This window comes from Hyla sarda, chromosome 1 (assembly GCF_029499605.1).
Source record: "Hyla sarda isolate aHylSar1 chromosome 1, aHylSar1.hap1, whole genome shotgun sequence".
Classification (NCBI taxonomy): domain Eukaryota; kingdom Metazoa; phylum Chordata; class Amphibia; order Anura; family Hylidae; genus Hyla; species Hyla sarda.
In genome coordinates this window covers 459,296,015-459,312,169 of record NC_079189.1, presented here as the reverse complement: position 1 = coordinate 459,312,169, position 16,155 = coordinate 459,296,015, and the positions used below count along the sequence as shown (strand labels likewise).

At 45.0% G+C, this 16,155-nt stretch overlaps 1 protein-coding gene across 1 annotated transcript in view; it reads right to left on the bottom strand.

The window, feature by feature from the left end:
- CCDC92 (coiled-coil domain containing 92) overlaps window positions 1–14,837 on the bottom strand; it is a 32,493-nt gene extending 17,656 nt beyond the window's left edge. The window contains exon 1 of the mRNA XM_056534219.1: window positions 14,529–14,837. The gene's annotated coding sequence lies outside the window, so the exon portion shown is untranslated. The remainder of the gene's footprint in view (window positions 1–14,528) is intronic.
- Window positions 14,838–16,155: the final 1,318 nt, after the last annotated feature.

The following is a 16,155-nucleotide window of genomic DNA, read 5'->3' as shown; positions in this document are numbered from 1 at the left end:
CCCCCCATTTTTTCCAACAACCAGATCTTACTATAAGCTTCTGTCTCCTAACTATGGCCAATAGGGGAGAAAGCTCCAACCCCAACTGTTTAACTGTGAAACCAGTACTACCATTCACCCAACCAAAGATTGGGGAACCCCTCCACCAGTCCTGGGGAGTGTGAGAAGACCAAGGGCTGTCTGTTCAGGAAGCCTGCTGGTAGGGCGCACTAAGTGTGTGCAGATCATCATGTCTTAGCAAGTAGGATCAGGTATAAAAAGGTAAAATAGGACTCTCTTTACAACAGTTTAAAAAATAATAATAATACAGACCATAGAATTAAAAAAATCCAACATATTAGGTATCCACACATAGGGCTGGGCGATATACTGGTTCATACCGAATACCAACATTTTTGTGCTGCACGATATGAATTTTAACCCATACCGCAATACCGGTTTGGCCCCTCCCCCTCGGGAAAGAATGAATGAATTAGCCCAGCGCTGCGCTGTCCCCACATCGGGGAACTAATCTTATGTGACCCGCGAGCGCTGTTCTGCCCCCCAATGAATTATCAGCCCAGGGCTGTCCCCATCGGGGTAAATACTCACATGTCACAAGCAAGCGCTGCCCTCCTCGTCCTGTTTGTTGCGGCCGCCGGCGCTGACACTCTATACCAGTGGTCTTCAACCTGCGGACCTCCAGATGTTGCAAAACTTGTAGTTTTGCAACATCTGGAGGTCGGCAGGTTGAAGACCACTGCTCTATACTGTGCGGTATCCCTATGCCCCGGCTGCAAAAAATAAACAAAAAACAAACAAAATAAACTTTATCTTACCTCCCGTTGGTCAGGCACCGGCCCCATCTGCTTCCTAGTGAATGGAATGTCGGACAGCCGTCAGCCTATCACCGGCCACAGCGATCTTCCGCCTCGGCCGCCGGCCAGAGCTCCTTACATGACAGTGGGCTCAGCCTATCAGCGGCCGAGGCGGAACATCGCTGCGGCCGGTGATAGGTTGACGGCTGTCCGACGTTCCCTTCCCCAGCGTATGGCCGATGTCGGAACATGCTGTTAGTTTATTTTGTTTACCTTGTGTCAGCGCCAGCGGCCAAAACAAACAGCACGAGGAGGGCAGTGGGTGACGTGTGTATTTACCCCGATGGGGGCAGCGCTGGGCTGATAATTAATTTGGGGGGGGGGGGGGGGGAGAGGAGGAAATACCGTTATATACCGTGCAACCGCCTAAAGTTACAAAAATGCCAAGATACCCACATTTGCTCATACCGCCCAGCCCTATCCACACATCTATAACAAGTGTTCAGTGAACTATACAGTGGGGCAAAAAAGTATTTAGTCAGCCACTAATTGTGCAAGCTCTCCCACTTAAAAAGATGAGAGAGGCCTGTAATATTCATCATAGGTATACCTCAACTATGGAGAGACATAATGAGAAAAAAAATACATACAATCATATTGTCTGATTTTTAAAGAATTTATTTGCAAATTATGGTGGAAAATAAGTATTTGTCAATAACAAAAGTTCATCTCAATACTTTGTTATATACCCTTTGTTGGCAATGAGAGAGGTCAAACGTTTTCTGTAAGTCTTTAGGTTTTCACACACTGTTGCTGGTATTTAGGCTGATACCTCCATGCAGATCTCCTCTAGAGCAGTGATGTTTTGGGGCTGTTGCTGGGCAACACAGATTTTCAACTCCCTCCAAAGGTTTTCTATGGGGTTGAGATCTGGAGACTGGCTAGGCCACTCCAAGACCTTGAAATGCTTCTTACGAAGCCACTCCTTCGGGTGGTGCATTTTGGATCATTGTCATGCTGAAAGTCCCAGCCATGTTTCATCTTCAATGCCCTTGCTGATGGAAGGAGGTTTTCACTCAAAATCTCACGATACATGGCCCCATTCATTCTTTCCTTTACACTGATCAGTCGTCCTGGTCCCTTTGCAGAAAAACAGCCCCAAAGAATGATGTTTCCACTCCCATGCTTCACAGTAGGTATGGCGTTCTTTGGATGCAACTCAGCATTCTTTCTCCTCCAAACACGACGAGTTGAGTTTTTACCAAAAAGTTCGACTTTGGTTTTATCTGACCATATGACATTCTTCCAATCTTCTTCTGGATCATCCAAATGCTCTCTAGCAAACTTCAAATGGGCCTGGACATGTACTGGCTTAAGCAGGGAAACACAGTCTAATGGGGAGTCAATGGTGTGGTAGAGGTTTTGTACATTATAATAATACATTGTTCCCAGTTTGCTTGTTATTATATACTAGTGGTTGGGACAGATTGTCAAGAATGGAAGGACTGAGCAAAAATTGTGAAAGTCTGGCTGGGGCCATAGAAACCTGTCAGCGTCTCCTATACAAATATAAAATGCATGAGTGATCACTACGGGTCACTGCAAATCTGCACCCAAAGGTCAAAGCATGATCCTAAAGAGAAGGTCCCCTGGTTCTTCTGCCACACTCACATTTCCATACAGAAATATCCAAAAAATACTAAAAATATTTCTTAAACAAAACAAAAACAAAAACAATAAAAATAAAAATGGGTTGCAAGGTCAATTGCCATGCAGACTACATACATCCTTTATTCACATTGCTGCTACTATAAACACGTTGGATCTACAGCGTATATACCACGTGTGGCCTCCCCCTTACAGGGGCTTCCCTATTAGCCCCCTGAAAGATCAGCTGAGCCTTTGGGTCTTGTTTCGGCATTCCAACAACCACTTTTTGCTGCAGGGGAAATGCAGTATTACATGGCAGCCATTCATATTAGGTATTCTTGTAGTACAATGATTACCACAACAGGAGTCACTCTCCATTCAGAGGGGAATGCCAAGCAGGGCACTTACCTCTATTATGTCCATATGCCCTATTAGGGGTTTGTTTCTTCAGGAAACAACCAGTTTATGACGACTGCAATATTAAGCCTGGGAAAATATGTGGCATGGTAATGCAGCATGTGCAGTCCTAGCTAAAGTTTCTTTTTGTAGGACTCAAAAGCATAGCCATCTGTGCTTTGGAATAAAAACCAAAAAACTTGCATAAGCATAAAAATCGGCCAAATGTACTGGCTACTAAATTATGTTTGGTTCATTGAAATCTATGGACCTGACACAGCAATGCTGCAGTACATGCTGGCATACCATTCTGCCAGTAAGCCGATTTATATCCTAAGCTACTTTATAGATTTAAGTGGAGCCTTACACTATTCTGTACTGCTGTATAATGTTCCCCATGCTGCTTCTGCTTCTTAGGGTGTGCCATAAAGTTATAGCAGAGCAGGATCCCCTCTGCTGTGTGCAGTGTATTGGAGTCATCATAGACGTTTAGCTCCACCCACTAGATAAGTAACAGCTGGAACTTACAGCAGAAATCTGGTGAAAAATACCATGTACAAGCTATATAAGCCAGAATTTATGTACACATACAGTGCAGCTTATCCTGAAAAGTCACACAGAATGTTAGCTGACTTACGAGGAAAAACCCCTTGTTGAAGAGGTCTAGTCTAGTTTCAGTAACCCCCAGGGATCAGGTGGCCTAATGTCTGCTGGGCAGTAGCTGCTTTAGAGGGCATATAGCATTACAAGGAGGCAATTCACATGAAAGCCTGGCCATGTAATGTACAGATGGGCTGAGTCTACCAGAGTGGCTCTTCATTGGAGCTTAGAGGGTGGTCCAAAGAGGGGGTCTCATCTACCACTTTAATATTGTCCTAGAAGTTATCTTTATAAGACAACCCCTTGCAGTGTTCATCAATGGTTTTTAGGGGGAAAACTTGGAGCATATTTATGACTATGCATGTAATGCAATCTCTCTCTATACAGTAAGGTCCATAAATATTGGGACATCGACACAATTCTAACATGTTTGGCTCTATACACCACCACAATGGATTTGAAATGAAAGAAAAACAAGATGTGCTTTAACTGGTATTTACATCCAAATCAGGTGAACGGTGTAGGAATTACAACAGTTTGCATGTGTGCCTCCCACTTGTTAAGGGACCAAAAGTAATGGAACAATTGGCTTCTCTGCCGTTCCATGGCCAGGTGTGTGTTATTCCCTCATTATCCCAATTACAATGAGCAGATAAAAGGTCCAGAGTTCATTTAAAGTGTGCTATTTGTATTTGGAATCTGTTGCTGTCAACTCTCAAGATGAGATCCAAAGAGCTGTCACTATCAGTGAAGCAAGCCATCATTAGGCTGAAAAAACTAAACAAACCCATCAGAGGGAGAGCCAAAACATTAGGGGAGGCCAAAACAACTGTTTGGAACATTCTTAAAAAGAAGGAATGCACCGGTGAGCTCGGTAACACCAAAAAAACAAGGAACAAGAAAACAACTGTGGTGGATGAGGGAAGAATTCTTTCCCTGGTGAAGAAAACCCCTTCACAACAGTTGGCTAGATCAAGAACGCTCTCCAGGAGGTAGGTGTATGTGTGTCAAAATCAATAATCAAGAGAAGACTTCACCAGAGAGAATACAGAGGGTTCACCACAAGATGTAAACCATTGGTGAGCCTCAAAAACTGGAAGGCCAGATTAGAGTTTGCCAAACGACAACTAAAAAAGTCTTCACAGTTCTGGAACAACATCCTATGGACAGATGAGACCAAGATCAACTTGTACCAGAGTGATGGGAAGAGAAGAGTATGGAGAAGGAAAGGAACATGATCATAAGCATACAACCTCATCAGTGAAGTGTGGTGGTGGTAGTGTCATGGCATAGTGGGCATGTTTGGCTGCCAATGGAACTGCTTCTCTTGTATTTATTCATGATGTGACTGCTGACAAAAGCAGCAGGATGAATTCTGAAGTGTTTCGGGCAATATTATCTGCTCATATTCTGCAAAATGCTTCAGAACTCATTGGACAGCGCTTCACAGTGCAGATGGACAATGACCCAAAGCAAACTGCAAAAGCAACCAAAGAGTCTATTAACCTCTTCAGGACGCAGGGCGTATGCATACGCCCTGCATCCTGAGTCTTTAAGGACGTATGGATACGCCCGTGGGAATTCCGGTCCCCGCCACTAGCTGGTTGGGGACCGGACCGGGATGACTGCTGATATCTATCAGCATATGCCCAGGGGGTTCCTGAGACCAACCCCTCCCCCAATGCGGCGATCGCTGGAAATCGCCGGTCAATTCAGACCGGCGATTTTCGGCGGATCCGGGTCATACTGGTGTCAGGTGACCCGGAAAATCAGGGGGATCGGGGGGTGTCTAAGACCACAGTTAAGTGGCAGGGGTGCCACCCCTCCTATCCCTGCTATTGGTCATCAAGAAGCGACGACCAATAGCAGATCGGGGGCGGGGGGGGGGGGGGGGTGTTAAACTTCGGTTCCCCCGTTCTGCCCGACGGTAATTCGGGCAGAACGGGGGAACTGTAACGTGACCAACGGGGGACCCTTACCTGACCAGTGGCGGCGATGACGTGCGGCTCCCTCGTGCGGCTCCCTGGTGAAGACTACGGAAGCCGGTGAGTAGTTGCCTAGCAACATCTGGGGGGCTAAAGTTTGGAGACTGCTATACACTGGTCTCTAAACTGTAGCCCTCCAGGTGTTGCAAAACTACAACTCCCAGCATGCCCAGACAGCCGTTTGGGCATGCTGGGATTTGTAGTTTTGCAAGATTTAGAGGGCTACAGTTTGGATATCACTGTGCAGTGGTCTCTAAACTGTGGCCCTCCAGATCTTGCAAAACTACAACTCCTAGCATGCCCAGACAGCAGTTTGCTGTCTGGGCATGCTGGGATTTGTAGTTTTGCAACATCTGGAGGGCCACAGTTTGGAGATCACAGTGCAGTGGTCTCTAAACTGTAGCCCTCCAGATGTTGCAAAACTGCAAATCCCAGCATGCCCAAACAGCTGTCTCGGCATGCTGGGAGTTGTAGTTGCGTACCTCCAGCTGTTGCATAACTGCATCTCCCAGCATGCCCTTTGGCGATCAGTACATGCTGGGAGTTGTAGTTTTGCAACAACTGGAGGCACCCTGGTTGGAAAATACTGAGTTAGGTAACAAAACCTAACTGAAGGTTTTCCAACCAGTGTGCCTCCAGCTGTTGCAAAATTAGCTTTGCAACAGCTGGAGGTTTGCCCCCCCATGTGAATGTAAGGGTACATTCACACGGGCAGGTTTACAGTAAGTTTCCTGCTTCAAATTTGAGCTGCGGAAAATTTTCAGCCGCGGCGCAAACTCCTAGCGGGAAACTCAATATAAACCCATCAGTGCAAATGTACCCTAAAAACACTACACTAACACATAATAAAGGGTAAAACACTACATATACACCCCCTTACACTGTCCACCCCAATAAATATAAAAGACATATCGTACGGCAGTGTTTTCAAAACAGAGACTCCAGCTGTTGCAAAACAACAACTCCCAGCGTTTCTGGACAGCCACTGACTGTCCAGGCATGCTAGGAGTTTATCAACAGCTGGAGGCACCCTGTTCGGGAATCACTGGCGTAGAATACCCCTATGTCCACCCCTATGTAATCCCTAATTTAGTCCTCAAATGTGCATGCCGCTCTCTCACTTCGGAGCCCTGTCGTATTTCAAGGAAACAGTTTAGGGCCACATATGGAATATTTCCGTACTTGGGAGAAATTGAGTTACAAATTTCAGGGGGCTTTTTCTCCTTTTACCCCTTATGAACAGGAAAAGTTGGGGTCTACATCAGCCGGTTAGTGTAAAAAAAAATAAAAATTATTTTTTACACTAACATGCTGGTGTTGCCCATACTTTTTATTTTAACATGAGGTAAAAGGAAAAAAAGACCCCCAAAATTTGTAAATTTCTCCTGAGTACGGAAATACCCCATATGTGGACGTAAAATGTTCTGCGGGCGCACAACAAGGCTCAGGAGTGAGTGCACACAATGTACATTTGAGGCCTAAATTGGTGATTTGCACAGGGGTGGCTGATTTTAAAGCGGTTCTGACATAAATGCAAAAAAATAAATACCCACATATGACCCCATTTTGGAAACTGCACCCCTCACGGAACGTAACAAGGGGTATAGTGAGCCTGAACAACCCACCGGTGTTTGACGAATTTTGGTTAAAGTTGGATGGGAAAATGAAAAATTTAATTTTTCATTTGCTCAGACCACTGTTCCAAAGATCTGTCAAACGCCAGTGGGGTGTAAATACTCACTGCACCCCTTATTACATTCTGTGGGGGGGGGGGGGGGCGTAGTTTCCAAAATGGGGTCACATGTGGGGGGGGGGGGGGTCCACTGTTCTAGCACCACGGGGGGCTTTGTAAATGCACAAGGCCCCCAACTTCTATTCCAACCAAATTCTCACTCCATAAGCTCAATGGCGCTCCTTCTCTTCTGAGCATTGTAGTGCGTCAGCAGAGCACTTGACTTCCATACATGGGGTATTTCCATACTCAGAAGAAATGGGGTTACAAATTTTGGGGACATTTTCTCCTATTACTCCTCGTAAAAATGTTAAATTTGGTGGGAAAAAACTGCATTTAAGGGTACATTCACACCCCGTTTTTGCAATACAGTTCCTGTATTAGGTTTTTGAGTAAAAACGGATTCCTTAAAACCTGTCTAAACTGTATCAAAACGTGTGTACAAATTTTCACCCGTATACAGTTAAAAACCGTATACGGTTTGAAAAATGACATCCGGTTGCATCCGTTCTTTAAGAAAAAAACGTATACGTTTTTAACTTTTCACTCCATTTTGAATAAAGTTTTACTTGTTTGATTGAAATTCCAAGAAAACTGTGCAAAGTCAAAAACCGTATGGTGAAAACCGGATGGAACTGTATGCACATATAGTTCTGTACGGTTCCCATTGACTCCCATGTTAAAAAAAAAAGTTTAATACAGTTTTTCAACCGGACCTAAAACCGTGGTAGACTACGGTTTTGGGTACAGGAAAAAAACCTGACAAAACCGTACAGGATGCAAAACGGACACAACCTGATGCATCTTTTGGCATATGGTTTTCAATGGAGAGTCAATGCATACGTTTTCCAATACTGTTCCATATGGTTTTCACATAGAAAACGTATACGGGAACTGTATTGCAAATACGTGGTGTGAATGCACCCTTAGTGAAAAAACTATTCATTTACATGTCCAACTTTAACAAAAAGTCGTCAAACACCTGTGGGGTGTTAAAGCTCACTGGACCCCTTGTTATGTTCCCTGAGGGGTGTAGTTTCCAAAATAGTATGCCATGTGGGTTTTTTCTTGCTGTTCTGACACCATAGGGGCTTCCTAAATGTGACATGCCCCCCAAAAAACATTTCAGAAAAACTCACTCTCCAAAATCCCATTGTCACTCCCTCCCTTCTGTGCCCTCTACTGCGCCCACCGAATACTTTACATTCACATATGAGGTATTTTCTTATTCAAGAGGAATCGGGTTACAAATTTTAGGAAGATTTTTCTCCTTTTACCCCTTGTAAAAATTCAAAAACTGGGTCTACAAGAACATGTGAGTGTAAAATATGAAGATTTTGAATTTTCTCCTTCACTTTGCTGCTATTCCTGTGAAACACCTTGAGGGTTAACACACTGAATGTCATTTTGAAAACTTTGAGGGGTGCAGTTTTTATAATGGAGTAATTTGTGGGGTATTTCTAATATGAAAGCCCTTCAAATCCACTTCAAAACTGAACTGGTCCCTGAAAAATTCAGATTTTAAAAATGTTGTGAAAAATTGGAAAATTGCTGCTGAACTTTGAAGCCCTCTGATGTCTTCCAAAAGTAAAAACGTGTCAACTTTATGAATATAAAGTAGACATATTGTATGTGTGAATCAATATATAATTTATTTGGAATGTCCATTTTCCTTATAAGCAGAGAGCTTCAAATAAAATAAAAAATGCTAAATTTCAAAATTTTTCATAAAATTTGGGAATTTTTCACCAAGAAATGATGCAAGTATCGACAAAATTTTACCACTAACATAAAGTAGAATATGTCATGAAAAAACTATCTCGGAATCAGAATGAAAATTAAAAGCATTCCAGAGTTATTAATGCTTAAAATGACAGTGGTCAGATTTGCAAAAAAGGCCTGCGTCCTTAGGGTATGTTTACACTGAGGAATCTGGGCGGAAATCACGCTGAAGATTTCCACCCCAAAATACAGTTTCTTTTCAGCTCAGAATTAGCAGCGATTTTGCGCAGAATTTGCGCGGAAATCGTGCGGAATTCCGTGCGGAAATGCAGGTTTCATGCGGAGGAGGAGAAGAGGAGGAGTATCAAGAGTGGGAGGAAGAGTGGGAGGAGTTCCAGCGGCCATTTCTACAGGCTGATTTTCAGGGGCGTTTCCACTCATTTTTGGTGAAAATTTTGTGTTTTCTCAGAGAGAGATTATTCACAGACGCTGAATACAGTCACAGAATCAGAAATGAGAATCTCAAAATGGCTGCTGAATAAAAAGTGGGTGGAGAGTGGGCGTAATATATGTAATTTTTTATTCATAAATACTCTTTTTTTTTCATGCGGAAATTCCGCACGAATTCCGCATGGAAATGCTTCTGACTGAAAAAAAAAATATATATATAACATTGATCTCTATGGGAGAACGACGCTGATTCCACCTGAAAGAAAGAACATGTTCTTTCTCCAAGCGGTACAGACTTCCCCGTCAGAATTCTGCTTGAGGAAATTCCTCAGTGTGAACTGAGGGGCAGAAATTCTGCACAGCTCTATGGGGATTTTCACTGCTGAATGAATTGGAGAGGAAAAAGCGAGCAGATTACTCGTGGAAATTCCTCTCCAATTCATCAGTGTGAACATACCCTAAAGGTGAAAATGGGCTGAGTCCTTACCTGACCTGACCTGAATCCGATTGAGCATGCATTTCATTTTCTGAAGACAAAACTGAGGGTAAAATGCCCCAAGAACAAGCAGGAACTGAAGACAATTGCAGTAGAGGCCTGGAAAAGCATCACCAGGGATGAAACCCAGCAATGTCTGGTGATGTCTATGCGTTCCAGACTTCAGGCTGTAATTAACTGCAAAGGATTTGCAACCAAGTATTAAAAAGTGAAAGTTTGATTTATGATTATTATTCTGTCCCATTACTTTCGGTCCCTTAACAAGTGGGAGGCACATATGTAAACTGTTGTAATTACTACACTGTTCATCTGATTTGGATGTAAATACCCTCAAATTAAAGCTGACAGTCTGGAGTTAAAGAACATCTTGTTTGTTTCATTTCAAATCTATTGTGGTGGTGTATAAAGCCAAAAATGTGAGAAATCGTGTTGATGTCCTGACCGTATATATTTTATTTTTTTACAGGATCCAGCTTAATGGAACAATGAAAACATGTGCGCTATTGCATACAGCACGCCCTGACATAGCACTCTAAGGCTAAGTTTCCACTTTGCATTATTGGGTTCGGCGTTTTTTCCCGACCCTGATGTTTTTCTGCGATCTGGCAGTTTTTCCAAATTGCAACAATGCTGAGACTCTGGCGTTTTTAAGAAAAAACACCATAGTTTCATAATCCTCGGAGAGAAGGAGTGATGCATAGCATCCCTACTTCCCTCCACAGCCATACAACATTTCCCAGTGCAGCATGCTGCGCTGGAAAATGTCCCTGCATAGATCGGGACTTCAGCTGTGCCGCTACAGAGCCGGGAGAACAGCTAATGCTAAGCAGTAGATATACATCGTATATCTACCGCTCAGCAAGAACTTACAGTGAGCCTGCAATGTGTATACAGTATACTCATTGCTGGCTCACTTAACCCTTTGCTGAGCTGTGCGCTATGTGCCAGCCCAGCAAGGAAAGAGTTAACTTACACTGCTGGACAGTATAGGTTAACCCTTTGGGCGGTATACAGAATATACAGCTATCTATAGATAGCTGTGTATAGTGTATACAGAACACAAGGTCTAATTACCTCCTATGCTCCTTTCACCGCCGAGTCTGTGTAGCCCCGCCCCTAGTGATGATGTCATTAGGGGCGGAGCTACAGACAGGAGGCAGAGTGGTAAGTGCGAGGCTCTTTTCACATTGTCCGTTTTTTATAATGTGAACAGACCCTTCTGCCAGTGTCTTCCCAGACAAGGAGACTCCAGCTGTTGCTAAACTACAACTCCCAGCATTAGTAGTAGAGGCTGTCTAATAGACGGAATCCATTACTAAGCCAGGGCTTAGCATTAGCCCCAAAAACAGCTAGCACTAACCCCCAATTATTACCCCAGTACCCGCCATGGGGGTGCCGGGAAGAACCAGTACCAACAGGCCTGGAGCATCAAAAATGGTGCTCCTGGGCCTAGGTGGTAATAGGCTGGCGTTATTTAGGCTGGGGAGGGCCAGTAACAATGGTCCTCGCCCACCCTGGTAAGGTCATGCTGTTGCTGCTTGGTGTGTATCTGGCTGAGACTAAAAATATGGAGAACCCTAGGTTTTTTTTTTTTTTTTTTATAAATAAATTAATTAAAACAAAATGCATAGGGTTCCTCGTATTTTATTGTCAGACAGATACCAACCAAGCAGCAATTAGAAGTAACACAAAAAAATGGGTTAGAACATTTTTGGCACTCTCCGCTAGGGAGAGCACCCACAGTGCAATGTTTTCCCAAACAGAGAGCCTCCAATTGTTGCAAAACTACAACTCCCACCATGCCCAGACAGAATTTGGCTGTCTAGGAATGCTGGGAGTTGTAGTTTAGCAACAGCTGGAGTCTCCCTGTCTGGGAGGACACTGCCAGAAGGGTCTGTTCACATTATACAAAATGTACAATGTGAACAGAGCCTCATACTTACCACTCTGCCTCCTGTCTGTAGCTCCGCCCCCTAATAACATCATCACTAGGGGTGGAGATAGCTGTATATACTGTATATCGCCCAAAGGGGCTATAGGAGAAGGGAGTCCTGTCAGTCTGATGAGGTGATTCCCGGCTCCTGTATAGTATACATGGGTACACTATGCACTCCTGTGTACTATACGGCCTGTGGACCGGGCGCTCAGCATCCGACCCACAGAGTGGTACCCTGAAGACAGTGAGAAAACTGCCACAGGGGACAAATTTGGCTGTTTCCACACACCAGGAAAAACTGCCAAAATGCAGGAAAAGCTGTGACAGTTTTTTTTAAACGTTTTTGCTGGCGTTTTTCTAGGTATAAAAAAAATAAATAAAAAAACAAGTGAAAACTTAGCCTAATGGAGGCCAATTTGACACTCTCTTTGCCTCATATATTGGATATATAACATATGGATATATTTACCTAATACATTAAAGGAGAAGTCCCATCCAGAAGTTTTTGTACCATTGTGCCCAGGCTGCCAGCACCTAAAACAACAAACTAGGTTCACCCTTCGGTGCCCCGGTATCGTCACTCCAGTCATCCACTTGCGCTTTCTTCCTGCTTGCCTGTGATCGACACGTAACACTGCTGATCAGAAAATCACCAGCTTCATCGATGTTCCACCTTGGCCGGCGATAGGCTGAGCGGCAGTGTGACGTGTTGACGACGGGCAAGCACACTTATGATGATTCAGTGTGGATTTGTGTCACCGGCCGCACATTATAGTTTATCTCTGATCTTTGATGTAGTGCTGGGCAGTATACCGGTATGAACCGGATACCGTCTTTTTTTCTCCCACGGTATGGATTTTTGCCCATACCGCTATACCGGTCGGTCGGGCCCCTCCCCTACCCTCCGAGTCAATAAAAAAAAAATTCAACTTACCCGTAATGGGGGTGGTCCGGGCCATCCATCCTTCCTGTAGTGTCCGGCGGCATTCTGGGTGGAGGGTGAATCGGTCCGGGCTGTCCTTCTCCGGGGGTCCTCTTCTCCACTCCGGGCAGGCTCCGGCCTAGTACGCTGCATAGACGCCGCTACGTCCGTGATGTCAGGTGCGTCACTGCGCAGCGGGTCTATGCAGCGTACTAGGCCGGAGCCTGCCCGGAGTGGAGAAGAGGACCCCCGGAGAAGGAGGACAGCCCGGACCGGTTCACCCTCCACCCGGAATGCCGCCGGACACTACAGGAAGAATGGATGGATGGCCCGAACCACTCTCCCCGGACGGTCCCTGCAGCAACTGGGAAGGTGAGTCAGGGTTCTGGGATGGACAGGGGTCTGTATAATATACTACACCTACAGTAGGCCCTCCAGCTGTTGCAAAACTACAACTTTCAGCATGCCCGGACAGTCAACGGCTGTCCGGGCATGCTGGGAGTAGTAGTTTTGCAACAGCTGGAGGCACCCCTAGTTGGGAAACACTGACCTATTCTATACACTACTATATAGTCCAACATGCTGGGAGTTGTAGTTTTGCAACAGCTGGAGGCACCCTGGTTGGGAAACAGTGACCTATACTATATACTACTATATAGTCCAACATGCTGGGAGTAGTAGTTTTGCAACAGCTGGAGGCTGTAGGGTTGTTTGTTACATCTATTTAAAAGGGTACTCCACTGCCCCAGTGTTCAGATCATTTAGTTCCGCTACGCCACCTCAATGCAAGTCTCAATGTAAAAAAGAAAAAATACCGTGAAATACCGTGATACTTTAGAAAAATACCGTGATACTTTAGAAAAATACCCTGATACTCATTTTTGGTCATATCGCCCAGCACTACTTTGATGAGGATTTTTTTTTTCACAATACCCTTAGATAGGAACATTCAATCTTCTCAGATCCACTTGTGGCTCTGACAAAAACCTGCCTGTGTGATTGCAGCCCTATACACCTTGTAGCTCCACTCCCAGCTTTGCCTAAACAATGCAGATAGTGCTAGGCGGTATACCAGTTCATACCAAATACCGATTTTTTTTTTTTTTTTTTTTATGATATGAATTTTTCATATACTTTTGACCGCCGTGTCAGTATCAGTGCCCATTAGCTCAGTGGGCTCTTTGGGACCGCCACGGCGACATCGCGGCATCCCGAACAGCTGGAGGACACGAGGAGGGTCCCCCTACCTTCCTCCTGTGTGTCCAATTGCCGAATGACTGCTCAGTGTCTGAGATCCAGGGATGAGAAGTCAAGCGGCAGAATCATTGATCAATGTTATCCTATGGGATAACAATGATCAATGTAAAAGATCAGTGTGTGCAGTGTTATATAGGCCCCTATGGGAGCTATAACACTGCAAAAAATATATAAGAGTGAAAAAAAATAAGCTAATGAAGATCATTTAACCCTTCCTCCAATAAAAGTCAAATAAATAAATAAAAAGGAATTAAAAAATTCCCATAAAAAAAAACAGTTAAATTCCGTGAAACAGCCATAATTTGGGAAAATACAGCGATATACACTTTTGGTCAAAGCGCCCAGCACTAAATGCAGACAATACCCCTCTCCTCACCCATCACTGGGGCTGACAGGATGGCACCAGCAGTGTCACACACAAGAGGTGCCCACTACAATGCCAGATGGCAGACCCCAATACACCAAATGATCAGACTTCACTATGACGTCATAACAGCCAAGACAATCTCTAATCGTCATCATCAGACATAACACGGTATACATGACATGGGGCATCATACATGCACCGTGCAGATGTATACATACCGGCTGAGGCGATTACTGGCTCATGTCCACCGGCCTGCTCCTCTGTCCAGCCGCCTTCTCCCTCCTATCTCCCTGAGCTACCGGCCACAATAAAGCAGTGCATGACGGGAGGCGTCCCGGAGAAGCCCCACACACTCGTCCGTAGCTATTCAGCCGCCCAGGCCGCCCCGGTGACGTGCAGTGTGGTCGCTTTGGTGTATCCTCAATTTGCGGAGTCGCTGCGGCGGTGGCTGCGGATCAGGTGCAGAGCGGTCACCATAGAAACGAGGTCACACAGGAAGAGGCCGAGCGCTGCAGTAACGCCTATGGCCGCTTGGGGCTGTCTAGTCAGGACAACGTACTATAGCAGTGTTTCCAACCAGGGTGCCTCCAGTTGTTGCAAACTACAACTCCCAGCAAACCCGGACACACTTTGTCTGTCCGAGCATGCTGGGAGTTGTAGTTTTGCAACAGCTGGAGGCACCCTGGTTAGGAAATACTGTACTAATAGTAAAGTGTAGCACCAGAGTGTTGTGCTGTGCACCCGGCTCATGCTGCACCCCATAAGGCTAGGTTTCCACTTGGTTTTGTTTCTGACAGTTTTTGGAATACTGCCACTGCAGTTTTTAAGCCAAAGCCAGAAGTGGATTCAAAAGGAATAGGACATACAGTGGTCCCTCAACATACGATGGTAATTTGTTCCAAACGACCCATCGTTTGTCGAATCCATAGTATGTTGAGGGATCCGTGTAATGTAAAGTATAGGAAGCTGTACTCACCTGTCCCCGTCGCTCCGGACCAGGTCCTCACCGCTCCCGATGCTGTCCCAGGGGCTCCCGATGCTGTCCCGCTGCTCCGGTGTCGTCTTCGGGATCCTCCGGCTTCTTCCGCATCTTCTGCAGGGTCCGGGCCTCGCTTTCTGGTGACGTTATTACGCTGCTGCGCCGGCACGGCGTGCGTAGTGACGTCATAACGACGCCAGAAAGCGAGGCCCGGACCCTGGAGAAGATGCAGAAGACGCCGGAGGATCGCGAAGTGGACCCAGAGCAGCGGGAATAGGTAAGTGAACCTGCCCGGGATGCTAAAACTGCTATCCGACAGAAGCTTAAGCATTTTGCACTGTCGGATAGCAGTTAATGCGATGGCCCCGACATATAAAAGCATCGTATGTCGATTTTATCATATGTCGGGGCCATCGCAGGTCGGGGGGTTACTGTATAGAGGAAGAACTTACACTTTTCCTCCCTTATGGATCCACTACGGACTTTGGCTCAAAAACTGCACTGGCAGATATCCAAAAACTGCCAGAAAAAAACTTAGCCTAAGGATGATTCCACAAATATCAGGATTTTTTCATGCCCACAGCTAGAACTGCGTGGGCTACTTTCGGACAAAAAAATAAAAACAAACCGTATATATATATTTAGATGTCAACTAAAAATAAGGACGCAGGGTTTTTCCGTTTTTGCATTTTCATTTTTTCCTCATCACCTTCTAAAAATCATAACACTTTCAATTTTGCACCTAAAATTCCATATTTTGGCTTATTTTTTCACCACCAATTCTACTTTGCATTAACATTAGTAATTTTACCAAAATATCCACGGCGAAGTGGAAAAAAATTCATTGTGCGACAAAATTTAAGAAA